General features: G+C 38.4%; 1 pseudogene; it reads left to right on the top strand.

Moving 5' to 3' along the window:
* Positions 1 to 8,526: 8,526 nt before the first annotated feature.
* On the top strand, positions 8,527 to 12,852 carry LOC124959341 (olfactory receptor 4C3-like; annotated as a pseudogene).
* The last annotated feature ends 1,752 nt before the right edge of the window (positions 12,853 to 14,604 follow it).

Below are 14,604 nucleotides of genomic sequence, written 5' to 3'. Positions count from 1 at the left end.
AATAAGCCTGCAGGGGGCAAACTTCAGTATCTGATCTTCACTGCTAAAGGGGAATATATAGAAACAATATGAAAAAACAGGGGAAGAAAGTGTCCCTAAAAAACCAAGATGCTATTGTGATAGAATCCAATGACAGCATGGCAGTAGAAATGACAGAAAAAGAGTTTAGAATCTGCAGGATTAGAATTATCCTTAAAGCAAAAGATGAAACAAGAGAGCAAATGCAGGCAGTGCATGACCATTCCAATAGACAGTTAAAAGAGCAGATGCAAGAAGCAAAAGAACACATCAATGAAGAGATAGAGATTCTGAAAAAATAACCAAACAGAAATAATTAAAATGAAAGAAACTATAAATCAAATTAAAAAATCAAAAGAAAGCATCACCAACAGAATAGACCTCATGGAAGACAGAATCTCAACGATGAAGACAAAATATTCAATCTTGAAAATAAAGTTGAACAAACTGAGAAGATGTTAAGAAGTCATGAATGGAACCTCCAAGAATTATGGGATATCATGAAAAGACCAAATTTAAGAATTATTGAGATTGAGGAAGGCACAGAGATACAAACCAAAGGCATGAACAACGTGTTCAATGAAATAATATCAGGAAATTTCCCAAACCTGAAAAATGAAATGGAAAATCAAATACAAGAGGCTTACAGAACAACAGGTGCATAAAACTACAACAGATCCACACCAAGACACATTATAATGAAAATAAGTCACATTCAAAATAAAGATAGGATTTTAAAAGCTGCTAGATAAAAGTGTCAGATTAAACATAAAGGGAAATCAATATATATATCAGCAGATTTTTCAGCCCAGACTCTAAAAGCAAGAAGGACCTGGAACAATCTATTTCAAGCTCTGAAAGAACATGGATGCCAACCAAGAATACTATACCCAGCAAAACTAACCTTCAGATTTGACAATGAAATAAAATCTTTGCAAGATAAACAAAAGTTAAAAGAATTTACAAATAGAAAGACTGCCCTACAGAACATTCTCAGCAAAATATTTCATGAGGAGGAAGTGAAAAACAACGATACAAGTCAGCAATGGAGGAACTACTCTAAAGGAAAAGTCAATCAAAGGACAAGTAAAAAACAAAAAGAATAAGCCAAAATGAGCAGGAATACAAATCATATCTCAATAATAACCTTGAAGGTCAATGGTCTAAATTTAATAATCAAAAGACAGACTAGCAGTTTGGATTAAAAAGAAAGACCCAACAATATGCTGCCTTCAAGAGACTCATCTCATAGAAAAAGACATCCACAGACTAAAGGTGAAAGGATGGGGAAAAACATACCATGCTCATGGACCCAATAAAAAAGCAGGACTTCCATCCTCATATCAGATAAAGTGGACTTCAAACTTAAGTTAGTCAGAAGGGATAAAGAAGGACATTTCTTACTGCTTAAGGGAAGCATAAAACAGCAAGATATAACAATTTTAAATATTTACGCCCCAAACAATGGAGCATCTACATATATCAGACAAACCCTTCTCAATTTTAAGAAACAAATAGACCAAAACACATTAACAGTGGGGGACTTTAACACACCAGTCTCACCACTGGATAGATCTTCCAAACAAACACAGAACAAAGAAACTATAGAACTAAATAATACAATCAATGATATAGACTTAATGGATATTTAAGAATATTTCATCCATCATCAAGCAAATATACTTTCTTCTCAGCAGCTCATGGATCCTTCTCCAAAATAGACCACATGCTATGCCACAAAAAAGCCATTAGTAAATACAAAAAATTAGGGATGCTACCTTGCATCCTATCAGACCAAAATGGAATGCAATTAGAATGAATGATAAAATAACAAACAAAAAATACTCATATACCTGGAGACTAAATAATATGCTGCTGAATGATGCAATGATAACAGAACACATCAGGGAAGAAATTAAAAAAAATTCTTAGAGGTAAATGAGAACAATGACACAACATATCAAAATCGCTGGGACACTCTGAACGCAGTATTAAGAGGAAAGTCCGTTGCATTGAGCTCATACATTAAAAAAATAAAAAGTCAACAACTAAATGACCTAACATTACACCTCAATGCCCTAGAAAAAGAAGAACAGATGAACACCAAAAATAGTAGAAGACAGGAAATAATGAAAATCAGAGCTGATATCAATGAAATTGAAACAAGAGAAACAATTCAAAAAATTGAAAAAACAAAAAGTTGGTTCTTTGAAAAAGTAAACAAAATTAAAAAATCCCTAGCCACACTAACAAAGAGAGAGAAAACTCAAATTACTAGAATCGTGATGAAAAAGGAAAGATCACGATAGACACCATTGAAATATATAACATAATTAGAAGTTACTTTGAAAATCTATACTCCAACAAATAGAAAATATCGAAGACACTGACAAATTTTTAGAGACATATGATCCTCCAAAACTGAATCAGGAAGACGTGCACAATATAAACAGATCAATTTCAAGCACTGAAATAGAAGAAGCCATCAAAAACCTACCAACCAAGAAAAGCCCAGGACCAGATGGATTCTCAGCCAAATTCTACAAGATCATTAAAGAAGAACTGATACCAATACTCTTCAAATTATTTCAGGAAATAGAAAAGAAGGGAACCATTCCAAATTCATTCTATATGAGGCTAGTATCACTGTGATACCAAAACCAGACAAAAACACATCAAGGAAAGAAAAGTTTAGACCAATATCCCTGATGAACATAGATGCAAAAATCCTTAACAAAATAATGGCAATTGCATATAAAAACATATTAAAAAGATAGTGCACCATGATATAGTGGGGTTTACCCCAGGGATGCAAAGTTGGTTCAACATCCAGAAATCAATAAATGTAATTAACCACATCAGTAGACTTAAAGTTAAGAATCACATGATTATTTCAATTGATGCTGAGAAAGCATTAATAAAATACAGCACCCTTCATGCTTAAAACGCTAGAAAAAATGGAAACAGTAGGAACATAGCTCAACATTGTAAAGACTATCTATGCTAAGCCCACAACCAACATCATTCTTAATGGAGAAAAATTGAAAGCATTCCCTCTAAAAGCTGAAACAAGACAGGGATGCCCTCTTTCACCATTTCTATTCAACATCATCCTTGAAACACTTGCCAGAACAATTAGACAGACCAAAGAAATTAAAGGGATACAAATAGGAAAAGTAGAACTAAAATTGTCACTATTTGCTGATGACATGATCCTATATTTAGAAGATCCAAAAAACTCCACTAGAAAAGTTCTAGAACTAATAAATGTATTCAGCAAAGTAGTAGGATATAAAATCAATACATGTAAATCTAATGCATTTGTATTCATAAGTGATGAATCCTCTGAAAGAGAAATTAGGAAAACCACTCCATTCACAGTAGCCTCAAAAAAAATACTCGGGAATTAATCTAACAAAAGAGGTGAAAGACCTCTACAACGAAAACTATAGAACATAAAGAGAGAAATTGAAGAAAACCTTTGAAGATGTAACGATCTCCCATGTTGTTGGATAGGCAGAATTAACATTGTCAAAATTGCCATTCTATCAACGACACTATACAGATTCAATGCAATTCCAATTAAAATCCCAATGACATTCCTCATAGAAATAGAGAAAGCAATCATGAACTTCATCTAGAAGAACAAGTGACCTCGAATAGCCAAAACAATCCTGAGTAGAAAAAGTGAAACAGGAGGTTTCACAATACCAGACATTAAATTATACTACAGAGAAATAGTATCAAAAACAGCGTGGTATTGGCCCCAAAACAGGCAGGCAGACCAGTGATACAGAATAGAAGACACAAAGACAAAACCACATAAATACAGTCACCTCATACTAGACAAAGGTGCCAAAAACATACAGTGGAGAAAAGATAGCCTGTTTAACAAATGGTGCTGGCAAAACTGGAAATCCATATGCAGTAAAATGAAATTAAACCTCTATCTCTCACCCTGCACAAAACTCAAATCAAAATGGATCAAAGACATAGGAATTAGACCAGTGACCCTGTATCTAATAGAAGACAAATTAGGCCTGAATCTTCATCATGTTGGCTTAGGATTATACTTCCTCAACAAGACTCCCAAAGCACAAGAAATCAGAGCAAGAATCAGCAAATGGGATGGACTCAAACCAAAAAGTTTTTTCTTAGTAAAGGATATAATCAAGAATGTGAAGAGAGAGCCTCCAGAGCGGGAGAAAATCTTTTCCACACGCACTTCAGATAGAGCACTTATCTCCAAAATTTATGAAGAACTTACAAAACTTTGCACCAAAAATACAAAGAACCCAGTCAATAAATGGGCCAAGGAACTGGACAGACACTTTACAGAATAAGACACATAGGTGATTAATAAATATATTATTGAAAAAGTGTTCAACATCTCTAGTAATTAAGGAAATGCAACTTAAAACAACTCTAAGATTTCATCTTAATTCAATTAGGATGGGTATTATCAAGAAGACAAACAATAATAGATGTTGGCATGGATGTGGGGAAAAAGGCACACTTTTACATTGCTGGTGGAGTTGCAAATTGGTGCAGTCATTCTGGAAAGCAGTGTGGAGAATCCTCAGAAAACTTGGAATGGACCCACCTTTTGACCAAGTTATCCCACTCCTCGGTTTATACCCAAAGAAACTAAAATCAGCAAACTACAGTAACACAGCCACATCAATGTTTATAGCAGCTCAGTTCACAATAACTAAATGGTGGAACCAACCTAGATGCCCTTCAACAGGTGAATGGATAAAGAAACTCTGGTATATATACACAATGGGATATCATTCAGCCATAAGGAAGAATAATATTATGGCATTTGCAAATAAATGGATGGAATTGGAAAATATCATGCTGAGTGAAATAAGCCAAGCCCAAAAAACCAAAGGCCGAATGTTTTCCCTGATAAGTGGAGAATGATACATAATGGGGGTGGAGTGTGGGGAGTGAGAGAAGAATGGGGGAACTTTAGAATATGTAGAAGGAAATGAGAGGTAGGCGGGTGTGAAAAATGGTGGAATGAGACAGACATCATTACCCCCTATGTACACGTATGTTTACACGAATGGTATGAATCTACATTGTGCACAACCACAGAAACGAAAAGTTGTACCCCATTTGTGTACAATGAATCAAAATGCAATACATAAAAAAAAAAAAGACTCATTCTGTGGCCTAAGGTGTGATCTGCCCTGGAGCGGGTCCTGTGTGTGTTAGAGAAGTGTGTTCTGGTGCTGTTGGATGCTGCGCTCTGTGTATGTCTGGGAGGATGACTGGAGGTGGCTCAAGCCTTGTGTCTCCTCACTGATTTTCTGTTTAGACGCTCTGCCCATTGTAGGTGGTGTAGTAGTGAAGACACCTACCATTATTGTGTGTTTTGATCAGCATTTTCACTGCCGTGATCAAAAAACCTGACAAGAACTATTAGAGGAGGCAAAGTTTATTTGGTGCTCACAGTTTCAGAGGTCTTGGTCCATCAATGGCTGACTCCATTCCTCAGGGCCCGAGGTGAGGCAGCACCTCATGGTGAAGATGTGTGGTCGGGGAAAGCAGCTCAGGACGCAGCAACACAGAAGCAGAGAGAGCTCCCCTCAGCACGACAAAATGTAGACCCCAAAGGCACACCCCCAGTGATGGGCCTCCTCCAGCCACACTATACCCCTTCAATGAATCCTTATCTGGGGATTAATTCACAGATTGGGTTAAGGTTCTTCTGACCAATCATTTCTCTCTAAACCTTGCATTGTCTCACACATAAGCTTTTCCGGGGGCACCTCATGTCTAAACTATAACATTGTGTTACGGTGTATCTCTCTCTCCAGATCTATTGATATTTTCTTCATATATTTATTTATTTAGGTGCTCTAATGTTGGCTACATATGTATTTATACCTGTCACTTTCTCTAGATTTCTCTTTATTTCTCTATTTTCTAAATAAAAGACAAAATAGGACTGGGGATGTGGCTCAGTGGTTGAGTGCCCCTGAGTTCAATCCCCGGTACCCCAGAAAAACTAACAAACAAACAAACAAAGGATCAACACAACTAAGAGTGTTTTAAAAAAATAAAGAAAAGGCAAATCTTTAAACTAGGAAAAAAAGAAAACTCAAATAAAATCAGAAGTGAAAGATGATGTTACAAGTTATATCATAGAACTAAGGGCAATGATACATTTGGTATACACTAACAAATGAGGCATTCTAGAAGAAAATGGGTAAACTCTTAGACACAGAATCTACTAACACTGAATGAATTTTAAAGAAATAGGAAATCTGAACAGACTAATAACAAGTAAGGAGATTGATTTAGTAATAAAACATATGCTATCAAAAAAAAGACCAGATCATATGGCCTCATGGCTAAGTTCTATCAAACATTTAAAGAATTACTACCAAGACTTCTCAAATGTTCTAAAAAGTTGAAGAGAAATGAATATTTCTAAAGTCATTTCATGAGTCCAGAATTATATGAATGTCAAAACTGGACAATGAGACTAAAATAAATCAAAACCAATATTCTTGATGAACATGGATGAAAAAATTCTCTACAAATACAGGCAAACCAAATCGAATAGACCATTAAAAGAGACATTTACCATGTTCAAGCAGATTCATCCCTTAAATGTAAGGATGGTTCAACATGTGCAAACCAATAAATGTGATATATCACATTAAAAATTGAGGAACAAAAAAAAAAGAAGAACAATAACCATTTGATCATTTTAATAGATGCAGAAAAAACATTTTCAGTAGATTAGATGTGTTCAATACATTTTTGGTTTATGATGTTTTCAGTACATGATGGTTTTCTTGGGCCGTAACACTGCTCACTGTAAGTTGGAAAGCATCTGTGAAAACATTATATTGCATCTCATAAAATACAATTATTATACTAATTAGAAATAGTTATACTCCATGTATGTATAATATGTCAAAATACACTCTACAGTCATATGTACTAAAGAGAACAAATAAAAATGTGTAATCATCATTTGTCAACTTAAAAAATTAAGACAAATAAAAAGGTTTTAATTGTAAATTGGAACATCAATATAGCCACAAACCAGCTGTTTTAGTCAGCTGTTATTGGTCAATGTACTTAATAAGAATGAATTAGAGGAGAAAAGTTAATTTTTCCTCACGTTTTCAGAGGTTCGGTCCATGGCAGGTTGACTACATTGCTTTGGGACCAAGATGAAAATTCATGAAGGGCAGAGCAGAGAGGAAAGCAGCTCAGGACATGATATCCATCAAGCAGAGAGAACTTGATGCAAGAAGCTTGAGTACATGTACAATAGAATCCCCAAGGACACACTCCCATTGACCTACTTCCTCCAGCCATGCCCTTCCTCTACAGTTACCACCTGTTAATCCATTCGATTATGAATCCATTGTTAATCCATTATATGGATTAATCCATGGATTAGGTTACAATCTTCGTAATTTAAAAATTTTACCTCTGAACATTCCTGTATTGTCTCACATATGAGCTTTTAGGGGACACTTTCTATCTAAACCATGACGCCAGCTCACTAAAGAAGAATGACTTTACGACATTTGCAAGTAAATGGAGAGACCTGGAGACTATCACACTAAGTAAAATAAGCCAGTTCCCCAAAACCAAAGGTTGAATGTTTTTGCTGATATACAGAAGTTAGCCCACAATAAAGGGAGAGAGGGGAAGAAGAGATATCAGCAGATTAGACAAAGGGGAATGGAGGGAGGGGAAGGAGATAGGAAAAGGAAAGACTCTGAAATAATTTTTCTATGTACTTATATAAATACACTGTGCTGAATCCTACCATCATGTACATCCATAAAAACTGGGTCCTAACTAGAATAAGATATATTCCATGCTTGTACAATTATATCACAATGAATTCTAATGCCATGTATAACTAAGAACCAAAAAAAAAAAAAAAAAAAAAGAAGATGAAGAAGAAGAGGAGGAGGAGCTAGTCCTTTCTGGACCCACTGTATCTTCCCAACCACAACTCTTTCTTTCTCTCAAAGTCAACGTGGTTAATGTGACTTTGAAGATAAAACTTCTTTGTTTTCCTTTATACTTTGGTGCTTTTGCCACCTAATTACACATCCCTATTTTGTCCATATTTAAATTTGGCCACATAGTGTGTCTTCCCGGGTGTCTGTGCCTTTTGTCCCATCATTGGGCTTCTGGGAGTCATGCTGTATGCAGCTGGAGTTCACTTATTCTCACTGCTGTGTTAGTTCATTGTGTGACTATACCATAGTTTTTAATGTTCATTTTAATTTTGATGGACATTAGTGTCATTACCAGTTTTCTGTTATTATGAATAATGCTTTCTTAACACAATGTGTCTTTCAATGCAGAGACGCACATGTTTCTCTGGTATCTGTGCCTAGGAATGGGGTCTCTGGGTCACAGTTTGTAAGTGTGGTTAGCATGAGGAGACAACCTTGAATAGTGTTCCTACAGACACTTGGAAAACTAATGTGCAGTCCCACCAGCTGTGTGTGAGAGATGCCTGCTCCTGTGTCGACAGCAAACACTGTCAAGTCTCATTCAGTCATGTGGGAGGAGCTCTGCAGGGTAATCCATGGTGCTTCTCCATCATATTTTCTGGATCACAAAAAAGTGAGTCTCCTCCCTTTCTAATATGTACCTAGTCATCTGTTCTGAAGTGCTCATTTGAGGTTCACTTGGCTGGCCATATTCCTGAGGGGTAGGAATTCCCTGTCTATCCTGTGTCCATCCCAGTTGTCTGGCATGCAGGGGATTCACTGGGGAAACACCAGAGCGGGAAGGTGGGAAGAACCACCAGGAGGAATGCAGACTTGGCTCCTGTGAGGAGAGGAAAGCAAGCTCTGGATCACAAAGTGGTGTGAGAAGTTTTGCCCAGACTGACGGAGAATCTGAGTTAAAAGTGAAGGGTAGAGACGGGAGGTAAGGGAGGGGGATTCTGAGGAAAGAGGAAGGTCCCGCAATGGTCCTTCAGGAGGGTTGGGAAAACACAGTAGCTCAGCTGGGCAGTGCTGATGCCTTTCAATTTTGGTGACAAAGTTCACAGTGAACTGAATCTTCCCTATTTTGTGTTTTTTCCTAGATGCTTTCAGGCAACAGGTTTGAAGAAGGCTTAGGATGGGATTCACAGTATTGGGTAACTGTCCAGTGCCTCTAGACTGTAAATTAAATGGTTACAGGATTCCTGGAGGAAAGTTCCTGCATTGATCAATATGTACTAATATGCTTAGTCTGTCCCTCTGGCTCGGCAATCCCATGACACACGTGTATGGGACCTGTTGGATTAATTACTGAATGTGGACTTGCCGGGCTCAGGTAAGAATGTAAACTGGAATGGCTTTTTGGAGAGAATCTTGTCAATCATTATGAATCTAAACAATATAACTAACATGATCTCGGCAATGCCATGTGTTTGACTTTGTAAATGTTCTCTTTGTATTTTTTTTCCTGCTTTGCTTTGAAGCTGGATACTGCTCCTTTGAGAATAAAGGCTCCAAGCTGCTGGGAACCAGGTTGGTCTTTCTCACCATGATATGCCTGGTTAGCAAAGTACTGTCTTATATTAGGTGGGGCCTGAACAACTACTGACTGACAGATGGGCATGGGGAAGCTGACTCAGTTCAGGTTGTTCGGACTCTAGTTCCCTTGATCTTTAGCACACCACACAGTAGTGATGGGGACAACTGACAGTGAGCCTTGTCTCTCAGCTTTGTGGGGGGAGATGACAGAGATGGTGCATGCAGGAGGGCCTGGCCTGTGCCTAGGACAGGATGTGCAACAAATACTGTTAATTTTGTCATATTAGGTCAGTGGTTTCTCTAAAATTGCTGACCTCCACTCTCAGTTCCTGAAATATGCTAACTCCTTTTCTTCCTGGCACTTTGTGGACTTTACCTCTAGACACTAGAAGGACACTGGGTATTTTCAAGAGGCAGAATGGAAGTTACTTCCCCGAGAGACCCCATGTGTTCTCAGGGACTAATTAATGGTGCATCCATATTGTTCCAACCTGTGGACAGGCAGAAGCTGCTTCCAGCACTGCATGAGCACATGATCTTTCCAGAGCAGAGAATTCATATTCCTCAGAGCGGCAGAGAGTGTACAGTGCCAGTGACCCCTAGTTTTATAAATGACAGTCTTCAGTGGGAGGAGAGAGAGTTCCTCTGAGACTGTGCTGATGACTATTCTTCACAGAGAGCCGAGCTAGCAAGCCAGGCTTTTAACCCGGGGCATTGATAGCTATGCCTTTTTGACTTGCCAAAGTCCGGCAACTTGCCAAAGCAGACAGTGGACCTGGTGGCTACATTACAAAGGGCACAGATTGAAGTGAAGAGTGGCCTGGGTGCTGGGCCTACTTCTGCCCCAGAGCACCCATGTAACTTCAGAACAGCTGTGCTTCATCTTTCAGACTCTCAAAAACACCATTCAATGGAGGCAATTGGGAAAGATGATTTTACACATCATTGTGTTCTTCAGGAAATCAAAGGGAAATGGATAATGGGAAGAATTCCCAGCTGCTTGTTTTCACCTAGTCCTATTTTAAAAACTTTTTAGATTAGTTTCTTCAGTGAATAGCAACTGCCTAATCTGTGTTTTGCCTCAATATAAAAAAAAAAGTTAAATCTCAACTAATATTTTATAAAATGAAACAGTGAAATTTGGGGTCAAAAACTTGAAGTTGACCTCAATGACCTTTTAAGCACATCACAGGATGATACTGGGCTGTAAGGATATTCTGGAGACCTCTTGGTATCCTCAGATCCAATCATTGTAAGTTTTCTATAAATTACCTTTAAAATTAAATGAAAGAAAAATTCAACCTAAGTTAAAATGCAATTGCATGATTTTGCTAAAATTCTCATCATGTTCTGCAGATAATTTTGTTTTTCTACAATCCCTGAAACAGGAGACTTCCTTTTTTTTTTTTTAACCAGGTTTTAACAAATGCTTTATTTCATACTCCTAAGGATTTGAATTTGAATTCTAGAGATATTATCAGCTCATCATTTTTATCTCTTTGAATGTAAACTGATTATTTGGCTATACTACTATATACTCATCATGATTATTAAATTTTCTCTGTATTCTTGGGTTCTGTGTGAGGATGCGTGATAGGATATTTTTTATATTTTTGATGAAATACACCCACATGAACATCTGCTGGGTCCTGAATGTAGACACCTGGGTCCTGGCTCCTTATGCCACAGGAAAAGCTGTTGCCCATGGTGGTGATGATGGTGACAATCAAGGTGGAAGAGAAAATCAGGCTGCTTCCTAGACATGATGCTGTGCCCTGCATGGGGACAGAAAGGGAGGAAATAAGTAAAGAAAGTGGTGAGCAGGGCCAGTCTCCCTTGGCAACCAAGTCATTTTCACCTCATTCTCTTTCAGTTTGATTTACATCAATTTGTGTTGTCATTGGAGACACCACCTCACAGCTCAGCTACACTTTTTATGAAGTCCAAGAAGAAAACTTTAATTCAAATAGTACAGACCACAAGGGCAGGGATTTCAGGATATCCTGAATATTCATGACTTTCTCAAATGCCAACTTATTTGTGCTGAAAATGGTCAGAGATGCACCCCAGTTTCAATCAGAAACTTGATGTCTGTTGAATGTCCAATCTCAGCTGTAATAACAATTACTAAAACAATCCAGTTATTATTTTCAGTTAATGACTGGAACATCTGGTGCCTGGAAATGTTAACGTTAACAGACAGGCTCACATTTTGTGGTTAGCAGAATCAATTGGTATGAGATCTTTGGAAGAGAGGAGGGTTAAGAGGGACAGGGAAATGGCTTTGTTAGAGGGAAGCTTGTCACAATCCCACCCCTGGAATTAATTCTCTCACTTGTGCTTTTTGACATTACAGGTACAGGCCGTACTGTGCCTGTGTTCTCAGCGTCCTTAGACTCCTTGGGAACATCTTACAATATTACAGAATTCTTCATGCTGGGACTCTCAGAGAAGCCAGAGGAGCAAAGAACTCTCTTTGTGGTCTTCCTGATGATTTACGTGGCCACGGTTGGTGGCAACATGCTCATTGTGGTCACTCTTGCCTCTAGTTCCATCCTGGCTACTCCTATGTATTTTTTCCTGGCTAACCTATCCTTTATTGACACCTGTTATTCTTCTTCTCTGGCCCCCAAACTCATCGCTGACTCCTTATATCAGGGGACAACCATCTCCTATGAGGGCTGCATGGCTCAACTCTTTGGAGCCCACTTTTGGGAGGCGTTGAGATCATCCTGCTCACGGTGATGGCCTATGACCGCTATGTGGCCATCTGCAAGCCTTTGCACTACACAACCCTCATGACCAGGCAGCTCTGCGCCATGCTGGTGGGGGTGGCTTGGCTGGGGGCTTCCTGCATTCCTCAGTGCAGCTCCTCCTGGTCCTTCCACTGCCCTTCTGTGGGCCCACCGTGATCGATCACTTTGTGTGTGACTTGTACCCTTTGCCGGAGCTGGCCTGCACCAACACAGGTGCCATTGGTCTGCTGGTGGTGGCCAACAGTGGTGTGATCTGCCTGCTGAACTTCTTCATGCTGGCTGCCTCCTACATGGTGATCCTGTGCTCCTTGAGGTCCCAGAGTGCGGAGGGGAGACGCAAAGCCCTCTCCACCTGTGGGGCCCACTTCACGGTGGTGGCCTTGTTCTTTGTGCCCTGTATATTTATTTACATGCACCCATCATCCACTTTGTCCATAGACAAGCACGTGACAGTATTCTATGGGATTCTGACACCTATGCTGAATCCACTCATTTACACCCTGAGGAATGAGGAGGTAAAAGCTGCCATGAGAAATCTCTTCACACTGTAAGACATTGCGGGGGATGGTGAGCATACAAGTGACTTTATTTCTGCAAATAAAACAACTGAGACTTTTGTTTTTACTATTGCATATCATCTTATTCTATCATGTACATTCCTTCTTCTTCATAGACTTTCATGATTTATTTGACCTTTACACTTGTATTGCATAATTATAAAATAGCTCTATGGAATTCATACGTCCTAAGTTGTTACTATTCACACTTTATAAATGAAGAAATTGGTGTTGTTTGATGTGGTTAATTGATTAATCAAGGTTGTCTGGTTTTGAAGTTCACAGTCAGTTATTTTGATGCATCATCTTTAAAGAGGAATCTGTGTTGGTATCCTCTGAGTCTGTGTGGTAATTAAGTGAGCCATAAGGAGAGGCAAGATGTAACTTAATACCTTCATGCTTATCCATGTCTTCAGCCTCATGTGCACCCAGGCCTGGCCTCTGTCCCTTCCTGTCACTGTTTGTGACTTCAGCAGTGTAGCTATTGCTTGAGAGCCTGGCTCTGCAGGCAGATCAACCAGAGTCTGAACCTCAACCTGAGGCATGGCCTAATGGAGGTGTCAGATTTCTACAAAGTCTTTGATGCCTGTCTATAAAGTCAAAGTGGAGATATTTCAGATTCACGTGTTTGATAAGGCAGTCTTCGTCTTACACGCCTTGCTTGTTTCACTTAGCATAATGTCCACCAGGTCTACCTGCATGTAGCTATGCCAAGGTATTCAGTCCTCTTTTCAAGGCATTAACTTTATATTTAATAAAGCTGGGGGCAAATGGCAAAAGCAATGTGTGTTCCAAAGTGTTATTGTGAAAACTGCATTGAACAATCTTCAGGAAGTTTTAAATGCAGTCTCTGGTACACAGTAACTCCCAGGATGTTTACTTGATATTATCATGTCTACCTCAAGCCTTTCTTCACCCTCCATAGAGGGCCTGCTTTCCTCTGCTTTTCTTTCTCCTCTGGGTTGAAATATGCATTGTTTTCTGAGAAGAATGATTTATGTTTTTGTGAGTGATGCAAAGGGGCATGTCCTCTCGTTTTTGCTTTTTAAAAGTTATTTTATTTTTTCACTTGTTCTTTTTAGATATATTTTGACATATTATACATGTATGGAATATGAGTTATTCTAATTAGCATCTCATTCTTGTGGTTGTACATGATGTGGAGTTTCACTGGTTGTGTATTCATATATGAACATAGAAAAGGAACTCCAAGGGTCTTTTGTGCTGTGTAATGTGGCACATTCTTCATAGAACTAGAAAAAGCAATCATGAAATTCATTTGGAAGAATAAGAGAATCAGAGTAACCAAAGCAATCCTTAGCAAGAAGAATGATGCTTAAACTACACTACAGAGCAATAGATCAAAGATTTAGGCACTAGAACAGAAACCCTGTGCCTAATAGAGGAAAAAGTAGTCCTAAATCATCAACATGGCTGCTTAGTACCTGACTTCCTTAAAAAATTCTCCTAAAGTGCAAGAAGTAAAATCGAGAATCAACAAATGGGATGGATTCAAACTGAAAAATTTCTTATCAGCAAAGGAAACAATCAAAAATGTGAAGAGAGAGTCTATGGAATGGAGAAAAATCTTTACCACATGCACGAATCTCCAGGATATATAAAGAACTCAAAAAACTTAACACCAAAAAACAAATAACCCAGTGAGTAAATGGGATAAGGAACTGAAGAGACACTTCACAGAAGAATAAAATTGATCAACAAATATATGAAAAAATGTTCAACATC

Source organism: Sciurus carolinensis, chromosome 11, assembly GCF_902686445.1.
Source record: "Sciurus carolinensis chromosome 11, mSciCar1.2, whole genome shotgun sequence".
Lineage (NCBI taxonomy): Eukaryota > Metazoa > Chordata > Mammalia > Rodentia > Sciuridae > Sciurus > Sciurus carolinensis.
The sequence above is the reverse complement of the archived record's forward strand: the minus strand, read 5'-3'. Positions and strand labels throughout refer to the sequence as shown.